Source organism: Callorhinus ursinus, unplaced genomic scaffold (assembly GCF_003265705.2).
Source record: "Callorhinus ursinus isolate GAN/ISIS: 27379988/994484 unplaced genomic scaffold, GSC_fseal_2.0 scaffold1, whole genome shotgun sequence".
Taxonomy (NCBI): Eukaryota; Metazoa; Chordata; class Mammalia; order Carnivora; family Otariidae; genus Callorhinus; species Callorhinus ursinus.
In genome coordinates, this window is record NW_027397063.1 from 91,908,979 (window position 1) to 91,933,069 (window position 24,091).

At 33.2% G+C, this 24,091-nt stretch overlaps 1 long non-coding RNA gene across 1 annotated transcript in view; it reads right to left on the reverse strand.

Moving 5' to 3' along the window:
* Positions 1–24,091, reverse strand: part of LOC141370309 (uncharacterized) — a 62,788-nt gene that overhangs the window by 30,445 nt on the left and 8,252 nt on the right. The window contains exon 3 of the long non-coding RNA XR_012374231.1: positions 7,220–7,302. This is a non-coding gene — a long non-coding RNA (uncharacterized lncRNA). The remainder of the gene's footprint in view (positions 1–7,219; positions 7,303–24,091) is intronic.

Sequence of the window (24,091 nt, forward strand, 5' to 3'; positions counted from 1 at the left end):
AACTCAATATTGCATCATTTTATTTCTGACCATTCAAAGTGAAACAAGGATGGATTTGAAGAGTCATTAATATGCAATAGGGTATTACAATCATATCACCAGCACAGAAAAAGAAAAGGTTTTCTTACTGTTTTTCAACTAGAGACTCAATAAAAGCAGATGTTCTGCTCTTGACTTGCCAAGAAAATTAGCACTTTTCTAGGAGGTACATACAGAGTTGAAATATCCTCCAGTCATTGAAAAAAAATAGATTTCAGCATGTCAGAGATGTGAAGAGGCAAGCACTTTGAAATGGGACTACCAGCTATATATATAGTATGTGTGTGTGTGTGTGTGTGTGTGTATACACACATTTATAAACATATTTTGCACTAAATCCATACAATTTATGCCAGCCATCTCTTTAGCTTTGAGAGAAGGTTCTGGCACCTACTTTTGAACTTATTTTCTGTGGGTGAAAGAAGAGAATACAGGAAGAGAATACAGGAGAATACAGGATCAAAACAAATAAAAGTAAAAAAATCATATAGTGGGTCTAACAATCTAAATTTTTATTTTGACTCAATGATTAGGATGTGACTGTCTAGGGATCCCTGTTGCCATCTTTGCTTTAACCCGTTGCTCCTTCTACAGCTTGCTCTTGTCAGTACTGAGGAGTAGTGTAATACAGGAGTAACCGAGAGTCTGAAGTAAGACCTCTGGCTGCTGACCCATACAACTTCATACCTGATTGTTCTTTGGCAAGTCCAGTCTCTGTGACAGCTTTGCATCTTTTAAACTAGAAGAATAACAGTATCTTCATTACAGAAAGCATGTCAAGATTAGAAGGATTGATACATGCCAAGAATTTAGATCTGCCTACAGTAAGTACCCTAACAATATTAACTACTATTTTCATTCTTTAATCAGAGAAAATTAGATACTACTGCCATTTTCATATTTATCTTGTCTAATTGCATGCAGTTAGACAAGATAAATATTTTCTTTTTAAAAAAATTTATTTATTTCACAGAGAGAGAGTGCAAGAGAGCAGAAGCAGGGGGAGCTGCAGAGGGAGAGTGAGAAGTAGACTCCGTGCTGAGCAGGGAGCCTAATGCTGGACTCAATCCCAGGACCCTGCGATCATGACCTGAGCCGAAGGCAAATGCTTAACATATTGAGCCACCCACGTGCCCCTACACAAATAATATTGTCAACACTAGAAAATGAATATAATACTAATCTCTTAAGAAAAAAACAGTGTAACACCCTGTCAAATCCCCATCTAACTATCTAGCTTTGACTAACTTTGTATTGGCTAATACTTAAAATGTGCTATTTTTACTGAAGAACTGTACAATGACAATTTTTGCACTTTATCTTAGCTATGAAATCCCATTCATTTGTTGAATCAAAATCTCTGTATTGAATATTCACTATGTTCCAGAAATTATTCTGTGCTGTCTGGATATAAACATGCCTAAGTGGCCCTTGCTTGATGAAAGTCATTATCTAGCAGAGGAAAGAGAAGATCATAGAGCTAAATATAATAAAACATAATAAGTGCTCTTCTTGTGTTATGACCAAAGTAATACCAGAATATGGAATAAGGGAAATTTAAGCCTACAATAGAGGGGAAGGGAAGCAGTACATTGTGGACAAATCATTACAAATGCAAGGGCTTTCAAGGCTAAGGGAAAAAACCAAAGTGAATGCAATATAAAGGTACATGTAATGATAAATATAAGTAGGAAAGTAAATTAGACAGTAAAGTGTCTGGGATAGTATGAAAAAAAAGAATTTCAACGTTATTTCTAGTTGAAGGAGAAGTAAAAATAAGACCACCAAAGAAATAGATTATATGGTTAAAATTAAATAATGCTATTAATTACAATAATACCTATGTTCTAATTATTTAACATAAGTATGGTTTAAAATGTGTTATTTATATGATTAAAATGCATTAAACTTGTACTGCAAAATGTAACACACACACAAAAGCATCTAATCAGTAACATAGCTCCTTTAGTTCTCAGGAAGTTTTTGAACTATGGATGCCCTAAGAATGTGGCAATAAATAGGAGTGAAGGTTGAGGACTTACCTTTGTTCTGAAAATTATAATGTCACAACTATAATACCACCTTACCTTTTAATCCAGAGTCCTATCTTGTTCCAGTTTAATATCCATTTTTAAGACAATTAGTAAACATATTACTTGTGTTCACAAAAAAGATACATTGAAAGATAGCTAAAATAAAATATTCTCCAAAATTTCTTTTCAAAGCCATTAAGCATGTAGCATAGTGCAGTTCTGTAGCTTTGATCTTGTACAGTGTCAAGATCCAGGTTAAAACTGCTTCTGAAATGGAGTCATGCTCCATGAGTTCCTCCAAGTTTCATATTTCCTTTTGCATTATGTAGTAAAGCTGGTTAAGAGGTATATTGGAATTCACTATGCTCTTTTTGCAACATTTCTGTAAGTATTACTTCCATTTATGCTCAACTCCAAAATAGAGACTAATTTTTTGAAACTTTTAAGAATATGTTTCAAATATTCAGGGACTAGATAACAAAAAGTAATGAAACCAATAACAAATAATCAAAGAAGGTCCAAGATGAAAGCATAGAAAGACCCTGACATCACCACCTTCCACAGGCACACCAAATCTACACCTGCATGTAGAGCAATTTTTCTGAAAAAAAGAATTGATGGCTAATTGCATAACACCTGAATAACAAAGTACAGAAGAACCACATAGAGAATGACAGGAGAGATGGAGACACAATAACAACATGAACAACACTCCCCATACTGCAAAACACAGTAGGGGGAAAGATAGCATTGAGGGCCATAGGATACACCCTGGGACACAGAAAAAAAGTATAGATAATTTAAAGGGCAATTAGGCTATAAGAGAAGACCTATTTACTAACACTGAAGAATTTGCCAATTGGTGGGGAAAGTGCTGGAACACTCTCTGCAATGAGAGGTGCTGGTGAGTGCTATTGCTTGTATTCCCCCACCACCTTCATAACACAGATGGGAGTAGGGTCTGGGTACTCCATGTGACCCAATGCTTCAATGAGTCCCAGATCCCTAAAGCATACCAGCTCTAACCATTCCCCTAAGGCATTCCCCCCTCATTTACACCACTTAAGCTCTCGTCATTCCACCAAGGTGGCCCCACCAAGACACCCCCAGGTATTTCACCAAGGTGATATGGGTGGAAAGCACCCAAGAACAACTCCAGTCATCCCAACAGAGTGTCCCCTACACAGAGTGCCTCAGGAGTCACCAGCCCCACTTAGCTCCAGCCAACCACCAGGATGGCCCTGGCAACATCTGGCCTATACCTACTTTGGCTCCAGCTGTCCCTCCAGGGCAGCCCTGGTGAAGGGTGGTCCAGAGCCCACAGACCATGCCTGCTACAGCTTCAGCCAGCCAGCCAGAGCCTACCCAGGGGACATTCCTAAATAAGTCCCTTCCTTTAAAACTGACAAAAGTAGCTGTTCTCCTAATCCATAGAAATAAAATGGGAAGACAGAAATATGATTAAATGAAAAATTAAAACAAGACCTCAGAAAAACAACTAAAGGTAAGAAATCTACCTGATAAAGAGTTCAAAATATGTTTATAAGGATGCTCACCAGACTTGAGAGAAGAGTATATGAACTCCATAAGAAAACTTCAACAAAGAGATAATAAATATAAAAAAGAATGAATCAGAGTTGAATAGAATAACTGAATTGAAAAATACACAAGAGGAAATCAACAGCAGATTAGAAGATGCAGAAGAATGGATCAATGATCTGGAAGACAGGGTAATGGAAAACACCCAAGCTCAACAGTAAAAAGAAAAAAGAGAATAGGTTAAGGGACTTTTAGGACAACACACACTAAAATTTGCATTACAGGGGTCCCAGAAGAAGAGAAAAAGGAGCAGAAAACTTGTTTGAAGAAATAATTGATGAAAACTTCCCTAATCTGGGGTAAAGAAACAGATATTCAGATCCACGAAGCACAGAGAGCCCCTAACAAGTTGACCTCCAAAAGGACCAAACTACGATATATAATTAAAATGGCAAAAAGTAGTGATGAAGAGAAAATCTTAAAAGTAGTAAGAGAAAAACAACTAGCTATATACCATAGAAAGCTCATAAGGCTATTAGCTGATTTTCATCATAAATTTTTCAGGCCAGAAGACAGTGGCATGATATATTCAAAGTGCTGAAAATAAAAAGAAAAGAAAACAACAACAACAAAAAACACACACAAAAAAAAACCTCACAACCCAAAATACTCTACTTGGCAAGGTTATCATTCAGAATAGGAGGAAAGATAAGTTCCTTTAACATTTTTTCTGTTTTGGGAAACTATCAACATTAACTGGCTTTATAAGAAATGGTAAAGAGACTTCTTTAAACAGAAAAGGCCATAACTAAGAGTAAAAAAACTATGAAAAGAAAAAATAGAGCAAATATATAATGAAGGTAGTGAATCACTTTTAAAGCTAGTATGAAAGTTAAAAGACAAAAGTAGTACAGTCAATTATATCTATAAAAATTAAGGGATTCACAAAACAAAAATGTAAAATACAACATCATATACGTAAAATGTGGAGGGGGGTAAAAATGTAGTGCTATTAGAATGAGTTTGAATTTAAGTGACAAATTAGACAATCTAGAAGAAATGGATACATTCATTGAAACATACAAATTTCCAAGGCTGAATCAGGAAGACAGAAAATCTGAAGAGACTGATAATTAATAATGAAACTTAATCAGTAATAAATAAATTCCCAGCAAATGGAAGTCTAGGGCCAGAAAGTTTCACAGGTAAATTCTACCATACATTTAAGGAAAAGTTAATTCCTATTTTAAAACTATCCCTCCTACCCCAAGAAGATATTCTTCCAAATTCATTCTACAAGGTTGGCATTACCCTGATACTAAAACCAGACAAAGACACTACATAAAAAATTATAGAACAATATTCCTGGTAAACATAGATGTAAACATCCTCAACAAAATATAAGCAAACCAAGTTGAACAATACATTAAAAGGATCAGTCACCATTATCAGGTGGGATTTATTCCAGGGATACAAGGATGGTTTAATATCTGTAAATTAATGTGGTACACTACTTTAACAAAAGTTAAAATCATATGATTGTCTCAATAAATACAAAAAATTGACAAAATTCAATGTTTATTCATGATAAAAACTCTCAGTCAAGTGGCTATAGGGGAAATACACCTCAACGTAATAAAGGCTATATGTGACAAACCCACAACTAACATCATACTGAATGGTGAAAAACTAAAAGCTTTTCCTCCAAGATCAGAAAAAAGACGAGGATGTCCACTCTCACCATTTGTTATAACATGGGACTGGAAGCGATCAGAGAGAAAAAAAAAAATTCATCCAAATTGTTGCCATGATATTTTATATTGAAAACCCTGAAGACCCCACCAAAAAGCTTAGAATGCATAAATTCAGTAAAGTTGCAGGATATAAAATATACAGAAATTCTTTGCATTTCTATATACTAATAACAAAGTAGAAGAAAGTAAGAAAACAATTCTATTTATAATTGCATCTAAAGAATAAAATACCTAGGAATACACTTAACCAAGAAATGAAAGACCTGTACTCTGAAAAGCATAAGACACTGATGAAAAAATTACAGATAACATAAATGGGAAGATATACCATGTTCATGAATTGGAAAAATTTTAATACTGTTAAAATGTCTATTCTTCTCAAAGCAATTTATAGATTCTTTGATAATGATTAGTGCAATCCTTATCAAAACATTAATAGTACTTTTTGTAGAAGTATAATAAATAATCCTAAAAATTATATGGAGCCACAAGACCTCAAATAGTTCAAGTAATCTTGAGAATGAAGAAAAATCTGTAGTAATCAAAGCAGTATGGTATTGGCACAAAAATGGACACACACATCAATAGAATAGAGAGCCCAGAAATAAACCCCCACTTATATGGTCAATTAATCTATGACAAAGCAAACAAGAATATACAATGAGGTAAATACAATCTCTTCAATAAAGGATGTTGGGAAAACTGGACAGCTACATAATGAAACTAGACCAGTTTCTCATACACAAAAATAAACTCAAAATGGATTAAAAACAAATATGAGACCTAAAACCATAAAACTCCTAAAATAAAGCATAAGCAGTAATATCTTTGACACTGGCCTTAGAAGCATTTTTCTGGATCTGTCTTTTCAGGCAAGGAAAACAAAAGCAAAAATACACAAATGAGACTACATCAAACTCAAAAGCTTTTGTACAGAGAAGGAAACCAACAGCAAAACTGAAAGACAATATACTGAATGGGAGAACATATTTGCAAATGATATATCCAAAAAGGGGTTAAGGTCCAAAATATATTTAAAAAAATATCTACTACTCAATGCCCAAAAACATCTGATAAAATGGGCAGAGTACCTATATAAACATTTTTGTAAAGAGGACATACACATGGCCAGCAGACACATGAAAACATTCTCAACATTACTAATCAAGAAAATGCAAATCAAAACTACAATGAGATGTCACCTCACACGTATGAGAAATGGCTAGTATCAAAATGACAAAAAATGTTGGTGATAACGTGGAGAAAAAGGAAACCTTGTGCACTGTGGTTAGGAATGTACATTGGTGCATTCATACTGAGGAATACTATGGAGGTTCCTCAAAAAAATAAAAATAGAACTACCGTATGATCCAGTAATTAACTTCTGGGAATTTACCTCAAGAAAGCAAAATCAGTAGGTTGAAAACATACATGCACCACTATGTTTATTGCAGCATTATTTATAATATACAAGATATGGAGGCAACCTAAATGTCTATAAATAGATAAATGGATGAAGAAGATACTGTGTATTTATATAATGGGATATTACTCAGCCATAAGAAAGAATGAAATCTTGCCATTTGTGACAACATGGATTGGCCTAGATGGTATTATGCTAGGAGAAATATATCAGACAAAGCCAAATACTGTACGATGTCACTCATATGTAAAATCTAAAAAAACACAAAAATACAAAAAATAGACTCACAAATTCAGAGAACAAACTGGTTGTTGCCAATGGGAGGTGGGGAAATTGGTGAAATAGAGGATAAGAGGTATAACCTTCCAGTTATAAGACAAATAATTTACAGGGATGGAAAATATAGAATATAGTAAATAATATTGTAATACCTTTGTATGGTGACAGACGGTAACTGTGATGATGGTGGTGAGCATTTCATAATGTATATGATTGTTGAATCACTGCTGTACACCTGAAACTAATATAATATTGTATGTCAGCTATCTTCAATAAAAAATAAAACATTTTGCTGCATCATTTATTTGCATTTTTATTAAATAATACTTTTATAAAGCTATTTTCACCACATAAATTCAATGTTATTAATTAGATGAAAATTAGATTATATAATAAAAGAATCAAAGAAAAATCTAAATTTATTAATATAGTATAAAAGCAGGATAAAACAACCTCTTAGATATAAAATATTTGTATCTATACACACATATAGAACATTTAAATCTACATATATAGAGCACATGATACAAATGAAATACATGTAATTTCCCATATCAAATATAGATTTAACATTAAAATTTTAATGACATCAATGTATAATATAATGCTATATGGTAAAATATTTGACATGTGACACTATTTTCAGAATGTAGGAAAAACCCTTGAGTTACTGATCAAAATAAAAACTTAAAATTTCTCCTTGTAGATAACATGTTATTTAAAAAGTTATCTCAATAATCATATACAACATAAAGACGAAAAGGGTTTGTGTCTCCCATCTGGTGTGATTGCTGAAGTAAATGATTGGCCAGAAAGTAATACTTGATACTTGCTAGAGATTTTATTCTTTCCTTCAGCAAATCATCTGGCTTATCATCAAATGACATCAGTTCTTAACTGGTGAACTCTTAAGGAGGTCATTTGATTTGGTTAGTCCCCACATATTTATATGGTGACACCCACCACTGAGTCAGATGTACATAATCAATTTAAATAAAGAATGGTTAAATCACTGGTGATATTTCAACTATAAGTTATCCTGGGAAATTTGCACACTCCTTAAGAATAGAGAAAAAGTTGCTAGATTCCTTTGTAGCAAATACTTCCAATTAATACAATTGGGCATTGAAATTGATATTTTAATAGCTTAGGCACTAATTAACTTGTGATTAGCTTCAGTTAAGATTGAAGAATCAAGAAAATAACTTTATGGTAATGTTTAAAAGGTTAATTCTAGTTTTTTTCTTCTATTAGAGATAAATATTGGAAATACTCCCCATTCCAGAAGTTATTAGAAAAAATATAACCTGCGTAGTAATATATTTGATAGAGATTTTATTCTTTTCATTTCTAAACATATATTTTTTTCTGATCAAATTTAAACAGTTCTTTTCCTTGTTCTTGAATACCAAGGTGATTACTTTTTTAATCCCTGAAAATATATTTTCAGTTATTATTTTACTCTTCTGTTTCATATATTCAGAGAATAACAGCAATCATTAAGGCTCAGTTTGATTTGGGTTTCTGTCATAAGTGTCAAGTATAAAAAATACTTTACAGCATAGCTATAAATTGCATAAATATGAATAAAGTGGCAGTTGTTTTTGTTATAAATAGTATTCTGTAGCAGCTCACCAGTTCTGCAAATGACATTTACTTTACTAAAGTAATAAAAAGAATAATCATGAGGTAGAAAATTTACATCTCATAAGAAAAAAAGGTAAATTCTAAATTAATTTAGTGTTGAAACTTTCTATCTTCTTTTTTTTCCCATTAAAAATGTATTTGCTATAACAGAGGTTGCTATCTAAGAGATTAGTATTCAAAAAGTGCCTCTGTGCTTACTTAGCTGTCTCAGCACTTTAGTACTAAAGTTAAAAATAAAAAGTAATAAAAACCAAATGAGATTTTTCCGTAGGTGCAGCTGATCACTATTACAGAACCATAGTATGTATAAGCAGTATTGTTCACAAAGTATATCTAGCTCTGGATATTTTTTTTACAAATATTCCCACTCCTCAATATCTGATGATTTGCTGATCTGTAAATCAGTCAGGTTTAGTATTATAGATATCAGTGTTAGAAATTTTCCCCTGTTATTGAAAGAGTCCTAGATAGATTGAAATTGAGTTGATCTAGAAAAAAAGAAAAGAAGAAAAAAAATATGGTCATGGGGCTTAGAATCTTTGATTACTTGTTAATGATGTTTTATTTCTGCAGTGCAGAATATTGCATGTACAATGCTGATTCCACCTACACCGAGACAAGAATTGCATTTAATTGGAAGGCATTCCTTAGGTTAACAGTTTCATATACCCTACTTGCTGGAGTGTATATCTTAGTTGCCTGATTAGATTACATTTCCTAGATACACCTTGGAAGTCATTGAACACTTGACCCTCTGGTGTTTAAATTATTTTGCAGAATAATGGACTATAAATAAGTATAGCTATTCTTATGTTATATGCCATAAAAGAAAACTAGCACATTGCCTGCATATATACTCAGAACAAAAGTGATCTAAGATTTCCTCGAAGTGTTTGTATAGAATTTGTATTTAAAAATGAAAATGGGGTCGGAAATGTATGACGCATTATAGAATAATGAACCAAAGATACTTCTGGAACACTAATATACATCTTGGAGATAGATAATAGATAGATGATAGATAGATAGAAAGAATGGTATTTACAAAGCCAATGGAAGGATTTTACTTCCAGAAAGATGGAAGAAACATACTTTTTAATATTTCTCCTATTAAATACAACTAAAATCCCTTAACATTACATATAAAACCTATCTAAAAAGACTTTGAAAGGGAGAGAGAAGACAGACTGGCTAGGAACCTTGCAACCGAAGAGAAGACAGAGGGGTGAGTTCTTAGCTTTTGTTTTTCCCACATGATTCTCATCTTTGGTACTGAAGAAGCCAGAAATGAGAAATGCCAATAGTAGCAAATAACTCTTTAAAATTCCTGTCTTTTTCTAAAGGACAAGGAAAGGGACAGCCTCAGACAACAGAAAACTTTTAGAAAACTGTTAGACTGAAGACAAATAGCACAGTAGAAAGGCTAGATTTCCACCCCTTACAAAGCTATAATGCAGTGCCCCAATCCACCTCACCCATGCCCACGGGTGTGGTGTGAACTAAAGGGAAAGGAAAGATATAGAAAGCAGTGAGAGAAAAACAAAACCTCATCAATGAAGGAAAAACAATTCAAATGAAAGTGAATTTCTCATTATAAACCACGGAAACCAGAAGGAAGTGATACATCACTATTTAAACCTATAAGGAAAGGAACTGGCAACCCAGAATCCTATATAAAGTTAAAATATACCTCAGGAATAAAAAGGAAATCAAGATATTCTCAGATAAAAAGAAACTATGGAAATTTGTGGTCAGCAAACTCACCCACAGAGAATGGTTAGGAGGAAATTGAAATGCCAGGAGAGAATAAAGAATAGGGAAAAGTAAAGGTAAAGGTAAATTCGATAGATTTTCCTTCTTTTGAGTTTTCTAAATTTTGTTTGATGGTTGAATAAAAAATTATAGCAATGTCTGTTGTGGTTCTAAACATATGTGGAGGCAATATTGAAGACAGTTATAAACAAAGAAGAGTAAAGACATAAAAAGAGACACAAGGTTTTTACACTTCACTAAAACTCTAAAATAATAGCAACAGTCAATTCTAATATAATGTAATGTATACATACATTGTGTCTGATGTAATGTAATACTTAAAGCAATCCCTAGGAAAACCATAAAAACAGAATTCTACAAAGTAATAAAGGAACCCACAGGAAAGCAGGGAAAAGAACATAGAAGGACCAAATTCCATAAACAATGGAGAAAACTAACAGAAAACAAAACAAAATTTAAGTGGCATGCAGGCATATCTCATTTTATTGTGTTTCACAGATACCGCATTTTTTACAAATTGAAGGTTGGCAGCAATCCTGTGTTGAGCAAGTCTATGAATAGCAAATCCAACCGGATTTGCTCACTTTGTGTCTCTATGTCACATTTTGGTAATTCTCACAATAGTTTAAACTTTTTCATTAATATAATTGTTATGGTGATCTGTGATCAGTCATCTTTGGTATTGCTGTTGTAATTTTGGGGGGTGCCACAAACTGTGCCCATATAAGATGATGAACTTAGTAATGTTGTGTGTGTTCTGACTGTCCCACTGGCTCACCCATCTCTCTCTCTCTCTCCTCAGGTCTCTATTCCCTCAGACACAAAAATATTGAAATTAAGCCAGTTAATGTCCCCATAATGGCCTCAAGTGAAAGGAAGAGTCACACATTTCTTACTTTATATCAAAAGCTAGAAATGATTAAGCTTAGTGAGGTAGGCTTGTCAAAAGCTGAAATAGACTGAGCTAGGTCCTTGCACCAAACAGCCAAGTTTTGAATGAAAAGGAAAAGTTCAGAAAGGAAATCAAAAGTGCTATTTTTAACACACAAATGGTAAGAACGCAGAACAGCATATTACTGACATTGGAAAGTTTGAGTGGTCTAGACAGATCAAACCAGTCACAAAATTTCCAGCACTTGCTTCAGTTAGAGACTCTCTTTAATTCTTTGAAGGCTGAGAGAAGTGAGGAAGTTGCAGAAGAAAAGGTGGAAACTAGCAGAAGTTGGTTCATGAAGTTTAAAGAAAGAAGTCATCTTCATAACACATAAGTTCATGGTGAAGCAAGTGCTGATGTAGAAGCTGCTACAAATTATCCAGAAGATCTAAATATAATTAATGAAGGCAGCTACATTAAAACAACAGATTTTCAATGTAAGTGAAAAAAGTCTTCTCTTGGAAGAAGATGACTTCTAGCACTTTGATAGCTAGAGAGAAGAAGTCAATGCCTGGCTTCAAAGCTTCAAAGAACAGGCTGATTCTCTTGTAAGGGGCTAATGCAGCTTGTGACTTTAAGTTGAAGCCAGTGCTCATTGACTATTCCAAAAATCCTAGGGCTCTTAAGATTATGCTGCATTTACACTGCCTATGCTCTAGAAGTGTAATAAAAAAGCCTGGATGAAAGCACATCTGTTTACAACATGGTTTACTAAATATTTTAAGCCAACTGTTGAGACCTGTTTCTCAGAAAGAAAAATTCCTTTCAAAATATGACTGCTCAATGACAATATACTTGGCCATCCAAGAGCTCTAATGGAGAAATCCTATTAGATTAATATTATTTTCATACTTGCTAACAAAAGATCTATTCTTTAGCCCATGGATCAAAAAGTAATTTCAAATTTCAAATCTTATTGTGGAAGAAATATAGTTGTCTCCCATAGATAATGTTTCTGCTGATGGATCTGGGCAAAGTACATTGAAAACCTTTTAGTGGGGATTCGTAGGATCAGTTCAAAAATGGACAAGAACGGGAGTTTGGAAGATACTGACTTCAACCCTCATGGAGGACTTTGAGGGTTTCAAGACATCAGTGGCGGAAATAAATGCAGATGTGGTAGAAATAGCAAGAAAACTAGAAATGGAGCCTGAGTGTGTAAATGAGTTGGTACAATTTCATGATAAAACTTTAATGGAATGAGTATTTACTTCTTATGGGTGAACAAAAAAGTGGCTTCTCGAGATGGATTCTACTCCCAGTGAAGATGCTGTGAAGATTTTTTTTTTTAAAGATTTTATTTATTTGAGGAAGAGAGAAAACACAGTGGGGGGATGGGCAGAGGGACAAGCAGACTCCCTGCTGAGTGGGGAGCCTATCATGGCATTGGATTCCAAGACCCTGAGATCACGACCTGAGCTGAAGTCAGTTAAGTGCTCCAATGCTGTGAAGATTTTTGAAAAAATAAAAATTTAGAATATCATGTAAACTTAGTTGGGAAAGCAATGGCAGTGTTCAAGATGATTGACTTCAATTTTGAAAGAAATTCTGTGGTAGGTAAAATGCTGTCAAACAGCATTGCCTGCTACAGAGAAATTGTTCATGAAAGGAAGTTAATTGATGGGCAAACTCCATTGTTGTTTTATTTTAGGACATTGCTACAGACACCCCAACTTTCAGTAATTACCACCTTGATCAGTCAGTAGCCATTACACGGAAGCAATACCCTCCACCAGCAAAAAGATTATGATTCACTGAAAGCTCAGTGTTCCCTCTCTCACTGTGTCTCTCTGTCAAATAAATAAATAAAATCTTTAAAAATTTTAAAAAATAAAAAAGTATTTTTGAATTAAGGTATACACATTTTTAGACATAATGCTATTACACACTTATTAAACTAGTAGAGTGTAAACATAACTTTTATACACATTGGAAAACCAAAAATTTAATTTGACTCATTTTATTATGGCCTTCACTTTATTGGTCATAGAACTGAATCTGCAGTATCTCCAAAGTATGCCTGTGCTTAAGCTCTACTATACAATACTCACACAAAATGTAAATAGCCTAAATATACCAATTAAAAGAGGGAGTGAGATTAGCAGAATGGCTTTAAAATATGACCCACTCTGTACTGTTTATGAGAAATTCACTTCAAATATAACAAAATAGGTTGAAAGTAAATGGATGGAAAAAGACATATCATGCAAACATTAATAAAAAGAAAGCAAAAATACCTACACTGATATCTCTTTGGAACAAAAAAAATTACCCAATACTGTGAGGGACTTTATATAATGAGAAATGGGTCAATCCATCAAGAATACATTACTGTCCTAAGTGTGCATATATCAAACAACTAAGTTGCACAGTAAAAAAATAGAAAAATACCTAATTAAAGTAGATCAATACCTCAATTTTAGAATGGGAATTTCTATAACTATTTTACTATGCCATTCCTGTCATGATATTTTAAAAACAAATGACCTGTTTTCTAGTTTTCAGACCCATAGATAGAGAGGAATTTTGCCCAAGGATGGATCATATCCAGAATTTCACCCATATCCAATTTGAATTGTTTAGATGACCAGAATTTCACCCATATCCAATTTGAATTGTTTAGATGATCAGCTATTTAATACACACAGTGGATAAGGCAATATGAAGATGAAACTAAAGAGGTTTGCAGAAACTGATTTCAGACTTCTGCTCTCTAAAACTATAAGAGAATAAGTTTCTGTTGTCTTAAGCCACTAAGTTTGTGGTTATTTGTTACAGAAGCCATAGGGAATTAATACAGATACCATCAACTAAGAGAATCTAATCAACATTTATAGAACACCCCACCCAATAACAGAAAAAGATTTCCTGCAGTTCCCATGGAACATGCACAAAGATGGATCATATCCTAAAACAAACCTCAATAAATTTAAAAGAATTTAAACCATACAGAATATGTTCATCATCCACAATGGCACCAAATCAGAAATCAACAACACAATGATAGTAGAGAAACCTCCAAATACCTGGAAACTAAACAACACACTTCCAAATCATCCATGGGTCAAAAAAGAGGACTAGTGGGGGCGCCTGGGTGGCTCAGTCATTAAGCATCCGCCTTCGGCTCAGGTCATGATCCCAAGGTCCTGGGATCGAGCCCTGCATCGGGCTCCCTGCTCAGTGGGAAGCCTGCTTCTCCCTCTCCCACTCCCCCTGCTTGTGTTCCCTCTCTCGCTGTCTCTCTCTCTCTGTCAAATAAATAAATAAAATCTTAAAAAAAAAGAGGACTAGTGGGTTATAAAAAATGCATTGAAATAAATGTCAAAAAATACAAAACATCAAAATTTATGAGACACGACTCAAAGAGTGTTGAGAATGAAAATTATGGCACTAAATGTATACAACCATAAAGAGAATGAGTGTCAAATGAGGAATCTAAGGTCTCACCTCAAGAACCAAAAAGAAGAGCCAAAGAAACTCAAAGCAAGCAAAAGGAAGGAACAATAAAGAGCAGGAATCAATGAAATTGAAAAAAAAATGAAATGAAGAGCTGCATTTTTTGAAAAGATCAATGTAATAGGCAAACCTGAAAGAAATTGACAAAAAAAGGGAGAAGACAAGTTATCAATATCAGGAATAAAACAGAGTGATAGCATTACAGATCCTGTAGACACCAAAATAATACTGAAAGAGTAATATGAACAACTCTACACACATAAATTATACAACTTAGATGAAATGGACCAAGTCCTCAAAAAGTACAAACTACCACTAATCTCCCACGTGATATAGATGACTTGAATAACCCTGTACCCTACAAAGGAAAACAAATCTATACTTAGTAAAACTTCAAAAAAAAAAAAAGAATAGAAAAAAGAAAATTCCAGGCCCAGATGGCTTCACTAAGGAATTCTGCCAGATCATTAAAAAATTAAGACAAATACTACACAATCACCTCTGTAAAATATAACAGAAAGGGGCACTTCCCAAATCATTTCATGAAGTTATTATTGTCTAATAATATCTAATATATCTAATCTATATCTTATATAAATATCTAATTATATATCTAATATATCTAATATAAATATCTAATATAAATACAAAAATCTTTATATTTAATATAAATACAAAAATCTTTACAAAGTATTGGCAACTAAAATTCAACTATCCATTTATCTATCATCTATCTATCTATCATCTAACTCTCTATATCATCTATCTATCTATCATCTATCATCTATAGAATTATACAGCATGAAATCATGGGGTTGATTTCAGGGGTGCAAGACTGGTTTTATATTTCAAAAAATGTATTCTTTATATTGACAGGTTATAGAAGAAAAATTAGATAATCTTATCAATTTATGAAGAAAAAGTAGTTGACAAAATTCAATACTGATCAAGGATAAAGGTTCCAGAAATATAGGAAAAGATGAAAACTTCCTTTATTGATAAAGAATATTTACCAAAAACCTACAACTAACTTACTTAAGAGTGAAAAAAGGAATACTTTTTCCTGAGATTGAGAACCAAGCAAAGAAATCTGGTCTCACCACTTTTATTCAACATAGTGCTAGAATTCTAGGCAGTGCAATAAAGCAAGAAGAAATGAAACAGTCTCTCTTTGTAGGTGGCATGATTATTTACATAGAAAATCAAAATGAATTTATCAAAACCCCCTGGACCGAATAAGAGTTGTGTATACAAGATAGCATATACAACTCAACTGCAATCCTATATACCAGCAGTAAACACATAGATACTGAAATTAAAAGTTTGTCATTTATAATTGCTAAAAAAATAAGAAAATTAGGTGTAAGTCTAGCAAAACATGTATAGAATTTGAATGTTGAAAACTACAAAACACTGATAAATAATCAAAGAATATTTAAATAAATGGAGATAAATACTGTGTTCATGGATTAGAAGACTTACCATAGTAAAGATGTCAATTCTCCCATATTGATATACATGATTAATATAATTCCTATAAAATTCCCAGCAAGAAATTTTGGAGATATAAAAAATATTATTCCAAACTTACATGGAAAGGCAGAAGAAACAGCATAGCTAACATAATATTTAAAAAGCCAAATAGACTGGGAGAATCAGTCTACTAATTTTAAGGCTAATTATATAGCTACAGTAATCAAATCTATGTGGGTTTTCAGAGGAATACACAGATACCTCAAGAACAGAATAGAGAATCCAGAAATAGACCCACACAAATATGCCCAAATTTAACAAAGTTGCAAAAACCAATTCAATGGAGGAAAAATGTTTTTTCAGTGAATGATTATAGAGCAGGAGGACATCCACATAAAAGTCAGGGTCCCTTCTCTTTGCCTAAGTCTCACATCTTATAAAAATACTAACTCAAATCACGGACATAAATGTAAAATATAAAGCTGCACAACTTAAAAAAAAAGAAAAAAATATCTTCACAATTTTGGGCTGCCCAAAGTGTTCTTATATATGACATTATCCATAAAAGGAAAAATAGATAAATTGGACTTCATCAAAATTAAGAACTTTTGCTCAATGAAAGGCCCTATTAAAAGGTGATGAAAACACAAACTATAGACTGGGAGAAAATATTTGCAAGCCACATAACCTATATAGAACATATAAAGAACTCTTAAAACATGATTATTAAGAAACAATCCATTTAGAAAATAGAAAATGATATGAAGAGACATTTTACCAAAGAGAATATATAGATAACAAATAAAGAGATGTTCAATATCATTAGCTGTTAGGAAAATATGAGTTAAAACTGTAAAATATGACTACTCACTAATCACAATGGCTAAAATAAAAAGTATTGACAACACTAAATACTGGCTAGGAATACACAGAGACTGGATCACTCATAGATTATTATATTATAGCCACTCTGGAAATCAGTGGGACAGTTCCTTATAAAACTAAACATCACAAAATCTATAAGACCATGGAATCTATAATACACCCTTAGGCATGTATCTCAGAGAAATGAAAACCTACATCAATACACACAAGAAACCATGAAAATGGTTGTATAAAGTTGCTTTAGTTACCATTACACATACACACACAAAGTGTCCTTCAATGAACGAATGCTTTAACAAACTATGTTTTATCCATACCATGGAATACTGTTCAACAATAAATAAGAACTATTGATATATGCAGCAATATGGATTAATCTCTAGAGAATTATACTAAGAAAAAAAAGCAAATCTCCAAGGGTTACAAACTATATGAACCTATGTATATGTTCTTGAAATGATAATATTATAGAAACAGAAACAGTATTATAGGAATGCCAGGAGATAAAAGGATGTGGAGGCAGAAGGGAATTGAATGTGGTTATAAAAGAGCAACATGGAGGATCCTTATAGTGATGAAACTATTCTGCATCTTGGCTGACTGTATCAACATCAATATATAATGGTTGCATACGGTTTTATAAGATACCATTAGGGTAAACTGAGTAAAGGGTACACCAGATATCACTGTATTATTTCTCACTATCACAAGCCTATCTATAATTGTAACAAATTAAAAATTAAATTTAAAAATTTTTTAAAGTATTTTTAGAAGCCAATGGAATGTGGAATTGCAAGAAAGTATTCAAGTATATTGGTATGTTCGTTATTAACTTGGGTTCTTTGAGATCTTTTGATTGTGAGACAAATATTTAGAGTTGAGTTAATTCAGAATTCATTTTGTCACATAAAAGATGTTTCATTGAAGTCTACTTAGTCATTGCCTTTGTAACTGCTATTAAAAAGCTTAAATTATATAATTATCAAAACAGAAAAGCTAAATATTAGAGGGGAATTAGATATTACCAATTTGGAGGTTGAGAGAAAATACTTTATGTTTCTCTACAATTAAGTTTCTTAGCAAATTTTACTAAAACTTGGGACTGGAACTAAAAGAGAAGCCTGAGAAGATAATTTATGACTAATGAGCTAGTGGGAATTCCAAAGAAATTTACCACACCAGAGGTATATGTTCACATTTTCAAAAGGGCATGAGACCCTAGAACACTGTGGACATCCCTGGTTGTAAAGCTGGAGACTCTAGTTTTATGTCCCTGCTGAAGAAATGATTTTTTTTTTTAAGATTTTGAGTAATCTCTACACCTAATGTGAGGCTCAAACTCACAAATTTGAGATCAAGAGTAGCAAGCTCTACTGACTGAATCAGCCATGTGCCATCCCATTCACTGACAAAATTTACGTATATTACAAAGCATAAGGACCCAGGACTCTTTTCATTATATTTCTAAGGAGACAAAAGGCACAAATTCACTTTTGGATTATTCTTTACCTACAATCCTGACCTGATATATATCTGGTTCTCATCACATCACACTAGAAGGGGGAAATTATGGCACAGGAAAACTGGTGCATTATTTGCCATGAGTAAATAATAATGAGTTCTGTTTCGGAAACACTATACTAGCATTTAGGAAAATATCAATAAATACAGATATTAAAAAACTTAACCTCAATTATCTGATTGCAACTAAATTTTATATTGGGCTTCAATTTGATTCTTATTTTTCTGGTAGCTAAAGTAAAATAAAGTTTTCCTAGTAAATAAAAAGAAAAAAAATAAAATCTTACAGAGAAAATCTTATGCAGACATATTTTTCCCTTTGAATTAAACCACGTTTGTGTTTCTTTTGAATGAAAGGAATAATTCATCATGCAAATCCTTTTTTGAGAAATATTGGATAATATTAAAGAAAAGTCTTTAAAGTTTTAAAATAGGCAGAGAAACAATAATACATGGACATTTAACTATGTGGAAGCATTTCAGAGCACTGATATTTAATACATTTTTGACTAAATTATAGGAAAATAAAAGAAAACCTCAAAATAATATTTCAGTGTTCATCCCTAAATGAAAGCTTCTGTAAGACTTTTAAAAAATGAATTATCAGGTATTCATGATTGAATTATTGATACATCTGCATAATAGTTATGTACTATATACCATCTGAAAAAGTAACCTGATTTATATATCTCATATATTAGAAGTGAAGAAGGCAGGTATATACATATATATATGTATATGTATATGTATATGTATATGTATATGTATATGTATATGTATTTGCAAAGTTATGGAACAGACCAGAAGATCACCACCACTTCTGACACTGCAAATTCAGCAGTTGTCAAGATCATTCTTAGCTTTATTAATTCTCTGGAAGGGTTCACAGAACTCACTGAAAACTGTCATACTCACACATATAGTTTGTTACAGTGAAAGGATACAGATTAAAATCAGTCAAGGAAAGAGACCCAAAGTCTAAAAGGTTCCAAACATGGAGTTTCCAATTGTCCTCTTCCTCCAGCAACCATGTGTGACAATATGCATGCAGTGTTGGCAACTAGGGAAGCTCACTCAAGACTTAGGATGTCTACAGTCTTTATCCAGGCTCCGTTACATGGATATGATTTACTACCCACATAGCTAACTAACCTCCCTCTCCAGGCCCTCCAGTGGTCCGGCTGATAGCATAAGACCAAGAACCCTTACTAGAAATCATGTTAGATGACCTAGTGTGTCCCAAGACCCCCAAGTAAACAAACATTTTTATCAGGCAGGACATTCCAAGTTTATCCCCTCCCCCGCCCACCAAGGAGTTGAGAGCAAAGGCCCAACCTCTCTTTGAGCAGGGTTAAATTCTTTAGTACATAGTATGTATGAATTTTTATATATAAAATTCCTGTAAAACTTCAAGTTTCCCAAAGATCTGGGCCATATAGTATGCAGATTCTACCTTTGATTTCCAATAAATTTAGGACCAATCTTACCAATAGCCTGCTTTAATAACTGAAAAGAAGATTTACACTTTTCTGTGAAATTGAGACCATGTGTTTCAATATTACTCAACTGATGGGACTTAGAACCTAGATAATCTTTATCAGCCTAATTTAGGTGTTTATTTCAGTAAATGCTTGCCAAGAAAAGAAGTCCACATACCAATAAAGAACTTCACAATTTGTTTCAGCAAATTCTTGAAAAGCAATTTATCTAGGCAAATAGTTTTCTCATCTGGGCAACAGTTGCCCTGTTGAACAATGAATTACACACAAAACAAAACTGCTTTTCAAAAAATAGATTGCTCACTAAGACCCTTTTCTTCATATGTTCACTGATGCTAAACTTTTAAATTAAATTATTCATCTGAAAAATAAGTTAGAATTAAAAAAATCAAAATCCCAAACATCCAATGGTTTGCATTTTAACTGGTATGAGAAAGCTTCCAAATAGATTCAGATTGCAAAAGTATTTTAATTGTACCACCAAGGCAAAGAATAAGTATGTGAACTTAACTCTATTTCACATTCCCCAAACAATAAATTGAACCTAATGGTTTTTATCCCAACATATCCCTTTCCTTATCCTATATGTTTCCATTGTTCTCTGCCTCTACCTTTCTATCTGATCTAATTTAACTACCATGCTGACCACCCAGAAGAAACTTCCAATGCTTAATTGCCTGTTAAAGTTGAGCCGTAATTAGAATAAAGCAAATCCCTTAAAGCTTATTTTGAGACCTCGTCCTGGTAATAGGTGAGAGCTATTGTTAAAATTCTAAAACCCAAAAAGATAAACAGAAATTTATACAAGAATTTAGAATACTTCTAAGAATGAAACTCACATGTACATAATGTATGGCAAATGCAGAAAAGGAAGATCCTAAGACTGATTTAAGAGACCTCATTTTGCATAGGGAACTAGAGTGGTTTCAAAAAGCTGAAAATGCTTGATAATATCTTCGGAAACTCTCATGAAAATAGATTATATTTTAATACAGTCCTGAGAGCAAAGAGAAGACAATCCTTAGATGACTTCAGGAATAGGTTAACCCTTTTATGCACCAATTAGGTGTAAATTCTCAAACAGATGTGTACAATCTTTGTCTTCATGTTTTGTGACTAGTATTAAGCCAGAAATAGAGAAATTAAACTTCTGCAAACCTGTAACAGGAAATTATTCTATTGCCAGACTTCCAACTACATTCTGAATGTTTAGAGTAAAAGTAGAATTAGACCCAGGAAAACTTCTGCTGATAGCCTTACAAAATAACAAACAAAAATAGCTAGTTCCTTCCAGTCATTACATACCGGCAAAGAACCTTTTGAAAAAGACACGGCCGAAAGTGCAATCAGAAAACAACACTGGGTAAGCAACTGTCCTGTGTTCACTAAAAAACTGAAAAATACACTTAACAGCTGATCAATGAAGGTAATCTGAATGAGAACCCAGTGCCTGATTTTCTACTTTATCTTTAAACAATCACAGAGATATTCATCTAAATATTAAATAACATGTCTACAAATTTTTGATAGATGAAGGTATGGTATACGAACCTCAAACACCTGCCAATGTTTCACAAACTCTGCCTCAGAGTCTGTTTTTAATAACTCACAGATAGTTCCCATGCCACAGTCTAGAATCTTTGGTGTCCCTTTGCAACAAGAGAGTAAATATTTTCTGTTTTTGGAAAACACAACAAAGTATTGAGACAGTTATGTCTCTGGAGTTTACTAAGACATTGTCCTATTTTTCAAATCTTAGGATTTGAAGGACGCTGAGGACCCTTAGATTTCCCTATAATTCTAGTATTATCCAAATATGTAAATGACCTTAATATGTTTTAGATATGAGGGGAACTCTAAGATTGATTACAACTACCTACCTTCTATTTTAGCTCAGAAAGGATATTAAACTTCCAATTCATGTTTTAATATTATGAAAAAAATCCACTAAGGTATGATGTATGCCTAGGAGGTAAATTCTTATATCCCTTTATTCATCCAATTTTCCTTTTACTACCAAAAGAAGGGAGAACTCACAAATGTCCTAGCATATTTCTGACAACTGTCCATATTTCGATGATCACTTCTGGGAAAGCAGCTTAATTTACTATTATAGATGACAACGATTCCTTATTCTCCCTTCCTGCTTCTTCTTGTTTGGTTCGGTGGAGGAGACATGTAACCATAAAAACACAAGAATGTGGTGAGAGATCAAGCCCCTAAGGGTGAGAAGGTAAAAAGATGGAAATGGCCTGAATTCCCAGTGACAACTTTGAGCCACCATACGAACCCTGAGCTTTATGATACAAACAAATTCTGTCAGCAGTATATTTTTGTTTCCAGCTGGCAGATGAATGTAATTTTGATTAATATATCGACCTACCCTCTTGTTCTCATGCTTCATTCCACACAGCAATGTCATCAACAGTTTGAGGAAATATGTGTTGGTGGAACATTTACTTTACTACTTCATCTGACCATGATCAGAGCTCAGGCAGGTAGAGTAGGTCTGCAATTCCCAAGAATGTTCTTGAACACGCAAGGTGAAGTTTCACTTTAACACACACAGTCCTCTAATATCCTATTTTCAGTAGAAACCCATCAAGACTCCTATCCAGACTTTCTCATCGTACTTTGCCAGAGTTTCATTTTCCTCAGCCCATAGTTTCTAATTACTTTATGGGATATAAAACAATGTGAAAATCAGGGCAGAGTGGCAAGTTCAGTGCACTTTTACAAGATATTTGCGCAATTCAGCATTCATGGGAGTCTTAACACTATCTTATTAAACTACCTGTTTTGCTTTTGGCTCACTTCACACTTCTGTGGCAAAAACACAAACCATTACGTCTCCCTGTTCTGATTCCTCCTCCATATCAACTTGATGGTCTATGTATTTTGTCCTCAATCTGCTTTTTTAACTCATTATATTTTTACCAAATATTCCTGTGGATTTTTTTTCTCTCTGTTACATGGTTAATATTCTCTCTGATTCTTCCCTGATAAGTACTGGTCATTTCACATTTTATGTGTGACATGTTAATAGCTGATCCCCTTAATGACATTTAGAAAATTAGATGAACAGAAACTGGCTTTTTCTTTTTCATTTCCAGGAAACTCTTTTTACCCACAATTGAGGCCATATGAGCAATCAGAGATTTTGATCAGACATCTGCCTTTATACAGGTCTTAATTTAGCTCATACAGGCTTGGAATAATTAACCCTGAGAATGTTTTCAGCATATATGGGAAGAAATGGATTGGAGAGATAGCAAGAAGGAAAAATGTTGAAATGATAATAAATTTTAATAACATTAAAATGTTATTTTAATAACATTTAATGGGGGAAGGAGTTTCATCATTCATAATGTCTGATAATTAGTGATATTTGGTAGAAAAGCAGATTCAGTTGAGGCAAAGATATTCTGAAATTAGAAGACTAGATCATAAGGCAGCATGATACTTTTTTAATAGGATATTCTTTCACATAACATTGATATGATTCTGATTTCTGAGGCTGAGCTTTGCTACAGATGATTAGGTTTTGACTGCGAGCTACTGAGATGAGACGGCAGCAAAAATAAATAAATAAAATAAAAATAAATAAAACAGCAAACAAAATTTAATGTGAGAAATTGGAATGGTCAGCTTGTTGAACTGGCTACATTTTAATATGAAGAAAAATAAAATCTGTTGTTGAAATGATAAGGAAATGCTAGAAAATGTTTTTATATGTTCATTTTCTGTCTCATTATGATAAACAATTAAAACTGAAATTGCATTACCAGTATTATTGTCATTACAGTGATATTTCATAGATACTATTTTGCTGTAGT